This window comes from Necator americanus, chromosome I (assembly GCF_031761385.1).
Source record: "Necator americanus strain Aroian chromosome I, whole genome shotgun sequence".
In the NCBI taxonomy this organism is placed as follows: domain Eukaryota; kingdom Metazoa; phylum Nematoda; class Chromadorea; order Rhabditida; family Ancylostomatidae; genus Necator; species Necator americanus.
In genome coordinates, this window is record NC_087371.1 from 24,562,297 (window position 1) to 24,569,184 (window position 6,888).

The window sequence follows — 6,888 nt, forward strand, 5'->3', positions numbered from 1 at the left end:
CTGAAGAAATCTATTTCAAAAAAAATTTGCTCACTAGAAATGAACTAAAGCTATTCATTCGAATTACAATATGCATATTCTTTCGAAATTGGTAAAAGAGCACCACAGTTGGAGAAAAATGAAAATGACTACGTTTAAATGAATCAAGCAGTCAGGTGAGGTTTTTCTACTTGTTAAAACAACCGAACACTTTTTTCTTCTTATTGTTTTCATTTCCACTACGAACTGGAAATAACCCTCTATCAGCTGCCCTTCTACCGTACATAGATTTGCTGGTTCCAATTACCACAAAGGTTTCTACAATGCCTGCCTTCCTGAAAGAATCCACGAAGAAGCGCTTCACACTACACTCAGACTCTCTGGATAATATTTTAAGTGACGAATACACTCGTTTCACAGCTTCTCAACACAGACACTGAATATATAATACAGAACATATTGTCGATGAGTTCATAATGCTCAAAAAACAAAAACCTGATTCTTTTGACAAAGAGGAGGGAAAATTTCAAAAACTGCGCTTCAAATTTCATGAAATGGAGAGTTCAAATTCATAAGTTTCGTTCCCAGGTTTTTCTAGGACTAAAACAACTCCGAAACTGTCAGAAGGTGGATCAGCTGGAGAGCGTACGAATTCATAGGTTGAGAAAACGTCAGCGACAGCATCAAATGATTGCGAACTATCCTCACAATACTTTCTTTTTCACTTTCCTTCGTATTTTTAAGCTGATTTCTTCCAAATGTCGTCACTAATTCCTTCTTCTCTGTAATTTTTACTATTCATCGCATAAGTCGCGGTTGTTCCACTTACACTCAATTTTTCAAAATTCGAAATCTTTTCATATCGAATCCAAAGACGCTCGAGATTTTCTTTGAAATTTTTGTCCACTATATTCCGTTATTTGTTCATTTTCATCAAAAACAACTTTATGTTTGCACTCTTAGCGTTACGAACGTATATTGGTGTGTAAAGAGTGTCCTTGACACATCCAGAGTGTACAGGAATTTCCTCCCAGAAACGATCACGATACGACAAACACTCATTGACTACGATTACAACACTAGGACAGGTCGAGAAAAAAAATAATAACAAATTGTTCATTTCCAAGAAAAAAGCGAAGATTTCAAAGTGAAGCTAATCAGTTCGTTCTTAAAGGAGGAGAACTCGGTTGCTCGATTGTTGGCCTTCCAGGACGGTACAGGAGTAACGTTCAAGAAGTAACAAGACAGTGTGAGATGTACACAATAAACACCGAAAACAAACGCTACGTTCGGAGATAAGGAACGAATCAGGGTGTGGGGAGCGTACTATACTAAACATACTGTACATACTGTACATACACGTGTCAACAATAAAAAATACGGAGTAGGCGTGTGGGAAGTTCCAGTTTTGCAGCGCTTGGAAAGGACAAAGATATCTTCGATGGTTCCGAATACGACGGGAAACATAAGTGACCGCGGGGAAAACTTGTAAGGAGAAGTGAATTTTGTCAACTGCACGGCTGACGGAACACTATTTCCGCCGAGACAATATCGTCTGATCGCCAAATTTATATGTGAAAAATATTGTAGTGTAAAATATTGCAGATATTTGAATCAACAAGCGGAATAATTGTCTACGGTGGCGACACGGACGAAATAGCTGTCAGTGACGCGCCCATTCCGGTTATTTCGCCGATGTCAAATCATATCAGCATCAATAATAGACTTTTTCCTCAGCAACAGAAATAACGTGTCATTCGCACCACTTCGACAGATCTCAGCAGAACAGAACGACATTGGGGTCGTTCCTCCTCCACCCCAACCCGCGAACTGCAAAACTTTCCAAAACTGAGTCCGGAAAGTTTGTTTAAAAGTATTATTAGTCCAGTGTTTGAACATTTAAAAAAAACCGAGGTTCAAGAAGAGAATAGCTTTGCAGCTCATTTTTCACATTATTTGAAAATTTGAAAGTCAATTTTCAAATAACATGCTGGAACTGTGGAAAAACAAAAGTTGAGGAAAAGTAGGTAAAATCTGAGTTCCACTCCTTTCCTGGCCATACAACGCACTGCGCAGAGAATTCTTAAGAACTACGGTATGTCCGAGAAGATATCAGCGTCTTTTTTTCTAAACTCATGACTGTTTAAAAAAAAAGTGGTTTAGTAGTGTTGTTTTCATTTCGGCCAGCATAGTCCGGACGAGAAAAGGGAACTTTCCTATCAACCACTTATAATTGGGTCAAAAAAGACATGAAGCGCGGTGGAGGTGGCGATTGGAATTGAGATGGGACCATCGCGGACTACAGCGAGAAATGGCGTCAGCAAGGGTCCCTACTAGATTTCAACTGCTAACCTATGCCGCAGCGCTTCGAGCGTAGCCGTTTACGCAATTGGACCGTGCTTCACGTCGTTTTGATCTACTATCAACTGCTAACCTATGCCCATAGATTACAAAAAGGTGCGGGTCGTCCAGTACATCACCAAAGCCCATAACCTGAAAGGTCAATTGCCTGAAGGGAACATAGAATCTTGCACATGCACGTATTTGTAGCAACAGGCATGGTACAGGTATCACTAATATGGATGTACATAGTATAGTAAACTGGGAATACAGTTACCTCTTAATTCTTAGAAGTATTTTTAATAGAAGTGCGGTTGTGGCCGAGCCGGTGAGAGGTTCCGCTTTGACTGACAGGATAATCCGAGACCGCACTAATGCCAACCAGGGCTTTGATCCCAAAGATTTCATCCCAAGCAATAAATTGTTACGAGTTGTATGTCTGGGAGGATAAAAACACTAACTTCACTCACAGGATCCCCTTCCTCCGCAAGTCATTGTAAGGCTGCACACGCGTCCATAAACCTCAAACGATTCTGAATTGAAGTCGAATGCGAAGAAGACCCATGTACGCAGTGATCCTGGACCCTTTATAATTTTATCCTTTTAGTGCAAATACTAGGCGTCATTATCAGATGAAGCTCATAAAATTGCACAACATCAAAATAGCGGTGTACGATCCGAATTTTACTTATTTGAAAGATCTGTAAGCGGTTGTTGGGAGCTGTATTCCCGGATCGAGCATCTTCCGTCTCAACAACTGCGCAACTATTTCAGGAACAGCTAGGAACGAATTTCTTCTCGAACCACCTTATTTTTTTTGCACAGTGACAATCAACGCAATTCGCAAGACCTTTCTCGGTGATATACTTTTCTTTAGGGATACCTGAGAGAAGAATATACATAAACAGATCAGGAATTTTTCCGGAACACAAAAAAGCTTTAGGAAGGCAAGTGTTGGACCTCTAGTAAGCACTGATCAGCGGTTCATGTCGCCAGACTAGAGAAATGATCACCACTATCAATTTGGGACAATTTTCAAGGCCCAAATTTAATTTTTAATTCTTGATTTTTTTGGAATTTTTGTTCTGTTCTGTATTTAAAACTGAAGATTCAAAACTTATAAATTTATGTTTCATCGCGCAATTTATACCAATAAAATTCACGAGAAAACACAACTCTCGTGTTTTTTTTATTTTGTTGTTGAAATCGTAAGTTGGATTCAGGCTCAGCTTATAAAAAGGTACCCTTTGAAGCAAGAGAGGTGAGCAGATACATTTCAAACATTGTCTATTGGTTTTTGAAGAGACGTCTATGAGAAATAAGGTGTTTTTTCTTTTTCAAACTAGTGAAATCGCTGCGGTAAAATTTATGAATGCTCTCGATTGCAAAGGCAATAATTTCGATAATCGTTTTCACATTACTTTCATCGCCAAAGTTCCCGGTTGAAACTGACGGTGACATGTCTCTTCGGTGATATACTGACTTTTCTTGGAAACATTACTATTCGAGAGAAAAGAAAACACAAAAACAGGGAATGTGATCAACTAAACGTGTTAAACTGGATCCTTAAAGGCATCACTCCACGAATCTGAGGTGGTACGGATTTCAGATGGAGTTTTCGCATACCGGATCGTAGGTTGAGGAGACGGATGTCATTCCGTCCGTTCCTTCCTAATTGCCGTAAAAAAAACGGCCCGGAAGATGCGGCGCCGCACAGGGCTGGAGCGCTCCAACCGAACTCCTTGTAGAAAATAGTGCGCCGGAACGCTCGAAGTCGTATCTTCCGGGCCGTTTTTTACGGCAATCAGGAAGAAATAGACGCAATCACCTTTCCCTCCATAATCTACAATCCCGTATACGAATACTCCTGAAATCTGAAATCCGCACCACCTCAGATTCGTGGGGTGATGCCTTTAACCTCGAGTACTGTACCTCAGTCAGTAGATTATTCTAAATTCTTATGCACTATCTTGAATTATAAAAACCATTCATACTCATTCTTAGTGATTATTTATTAATAGAAAAAAGTATTACTATTACAGTATTACAACCACTTTTGTGACATCCTACAATGCGGATTTTAGTGACTATTCGATCATGGTTCTGTTCAAACGTTTCACTGTGTTGCAGTCAAGGTCAGCCCGAACTTGGGTACAAACGAAGCAACACACACCATAATATTAAAAATGCGCGAGCATCAGAGTCAGTGAATCTTGAGGGAAGTAACAGTTACGTAGGAGAAGAAGCTAAGTTAATCAGAAAAAAAGTAGGTTGGGAAATATATGCAACGAGGCACATTTGTATTTACGCAACCATCCTGAAGCGTCCGAGGCCCAACGTTTTCCTCAGTGCAGTTGACCAGGAATGGGCCGAGAAAGTACGCAGAAAAAAAAAACTGATCCTAGATCGACGTATACTAATACTACTCCACTATATAATACATATGCTTGTAACATATTGATAAACAAAAAGAACTCCTGAACAGACCATGGACACAACAGTCCTGTTGGAATAAAAAAAACAAAGTCAGAGGAATTATCGGATCACACGATAATTGCTCTTTAATTACATCGTTTAAGTTGACGTGCGCGTAATAGACCAATATATGTATACACTAGTTGCACCCCTAAAAACCAACAAAATCAAAAACGAAGACTGATCGATATCAAATTATATATTATTATTATATTATAATTCTGAAATCCTTGATCAAATCCGATAAGAAGAGTAAGGATACATAGACACTACGAACTATGAGAAAAACAGTGATCTGAGAAATCGGTTCAATCGAAATCTGAACTGCTCGAATGGAAAGAAAAGTGAATTACTTGAAATACGAGTTCCCAAAAAAAAATGCATCAAAGTTCTGGTATGTAATGCGCGTGCGCAATTCTGCGGTAGAAAGCCCTGATCACCGGTAGTAAGGTCATCCGGATCTGCTGAAGATTATTAGATCTCACAAAAAAGTTTGGCATGATTCGAGACCACCAAGAACCACTGAGGAACATAAGATAAAGTTCTTATCAAACTTTTTAGTTTTTTTTTCATGAATTTCTGTCTATGCATCCAACCAAGGTCTGCGGACTGTTGCTGAATCCTCTTCTTCTTCGTTCAAGTCTATCGGGTTTATAAAAAGCCGTCGCTGTGCTCCTAAATAGTCTTGTGGTTTGTCGCCTAACTTCTATAAGTGTAGCTCTTAAAGGCAGCATACCACGAATCTGAGGTGGTGCGGATTTCAGGTGGAGTATCCGTATGCAGGGTCGTAGATTATGTAGTTCCGCTCATCTCTTCCTGCATCACTGCAAACAGCAGCCTCCAGAATGCCGTTTTCTATGACGCCATCTATTGCAACGCTGCACCCCTTGCGCCGCCTCCGCCCTGCGATTCGTCGAAAATCAATTTGGACTGCCCCGGTAGGCAGTGAGGAACGCTACGCGTGCAAGGGTGGCGCGCCGCACTAGAAGACATCGTACGAAACAGCATTCAGGGGCCGGCTGCTTGCAGTGATTCAGAGAGAAATGAGCGGAACCGCCCCGGTCTCCATAATCTACGACCATGTATAGGGATACTCCACCTGAAATCCGCACCACCCCAGATTCGTGGTAGGCTGCCTTTAATCGTGTGCGTATCAAAACACACTTTTTCTTCGATATCTCGGCTTTTCATTCACATTACACATTGCACATCTACATAAATGTTTACATAGCCTTAGGAGGCGTGTGTAGTGCAGTCGGTAAGATCTTCCGCTGTAACTACACGATCGCTCAATGGTTCAAAACCGCCCCAAAGCCAACAGAGCCTTTCATTCTCTGAAGTCAATTAAATGATACCAGACTCGTCTGGGAGGATAAAAACACTAACTTGATACATCAGCTAGCCCCCGCCAGTCATTGTATAGTTTTGTACGCACTCGTAAACCTCAAACGATTCTGAATTGAAGTGAATGCGTTAGCGCGAATTTATTAACCCCAGACATTTTATTCACTTTACATTACCATGCACTTCACGTGCAAGCAACTTTCAAGTGCAAAAACTACTGCGAGTTCAAAAAAATGTGGTCATTTAACCAACATACATTATCCATTTTTCACAACTTTCAAGACTAGCTGCAGGATCCTCAAAGACACCAGAGGTTTCAGTTTAGCCAACAAAGCAACTCTTTACGCTCATTGAAATGACGAATTGGAAGTACGCAAGAATGTACGTAGAGTGGATTAGTGGTAGAAGTAAGCAATAAAGAAATTTTTCGCACTCGCATGAACAATGCAATTTACTCTAACATATCGATGACAGTGTGATCCGTAGTTGATCAGCGTATAAAATGAAGATAAGATTTCTTTTTTTCTTTTCGTTTTTTTTTTTTGAGATAATTCGCTCTGATAGGACTCGATAATATTAGGATAAGCTTGAGCACGAAAATAGAAAATATCATTTTTGTTAATTTTTCTGGAAGCTGCTACGAAAAAATCAATTATATCTGAAGGCGTTCACTTCGGGAACCCTAGAAAATGGGCCTCTCCCTGAGGCAAAAAAGCGAAAAACACGCATTGTCTACAATTTTCTGGATAG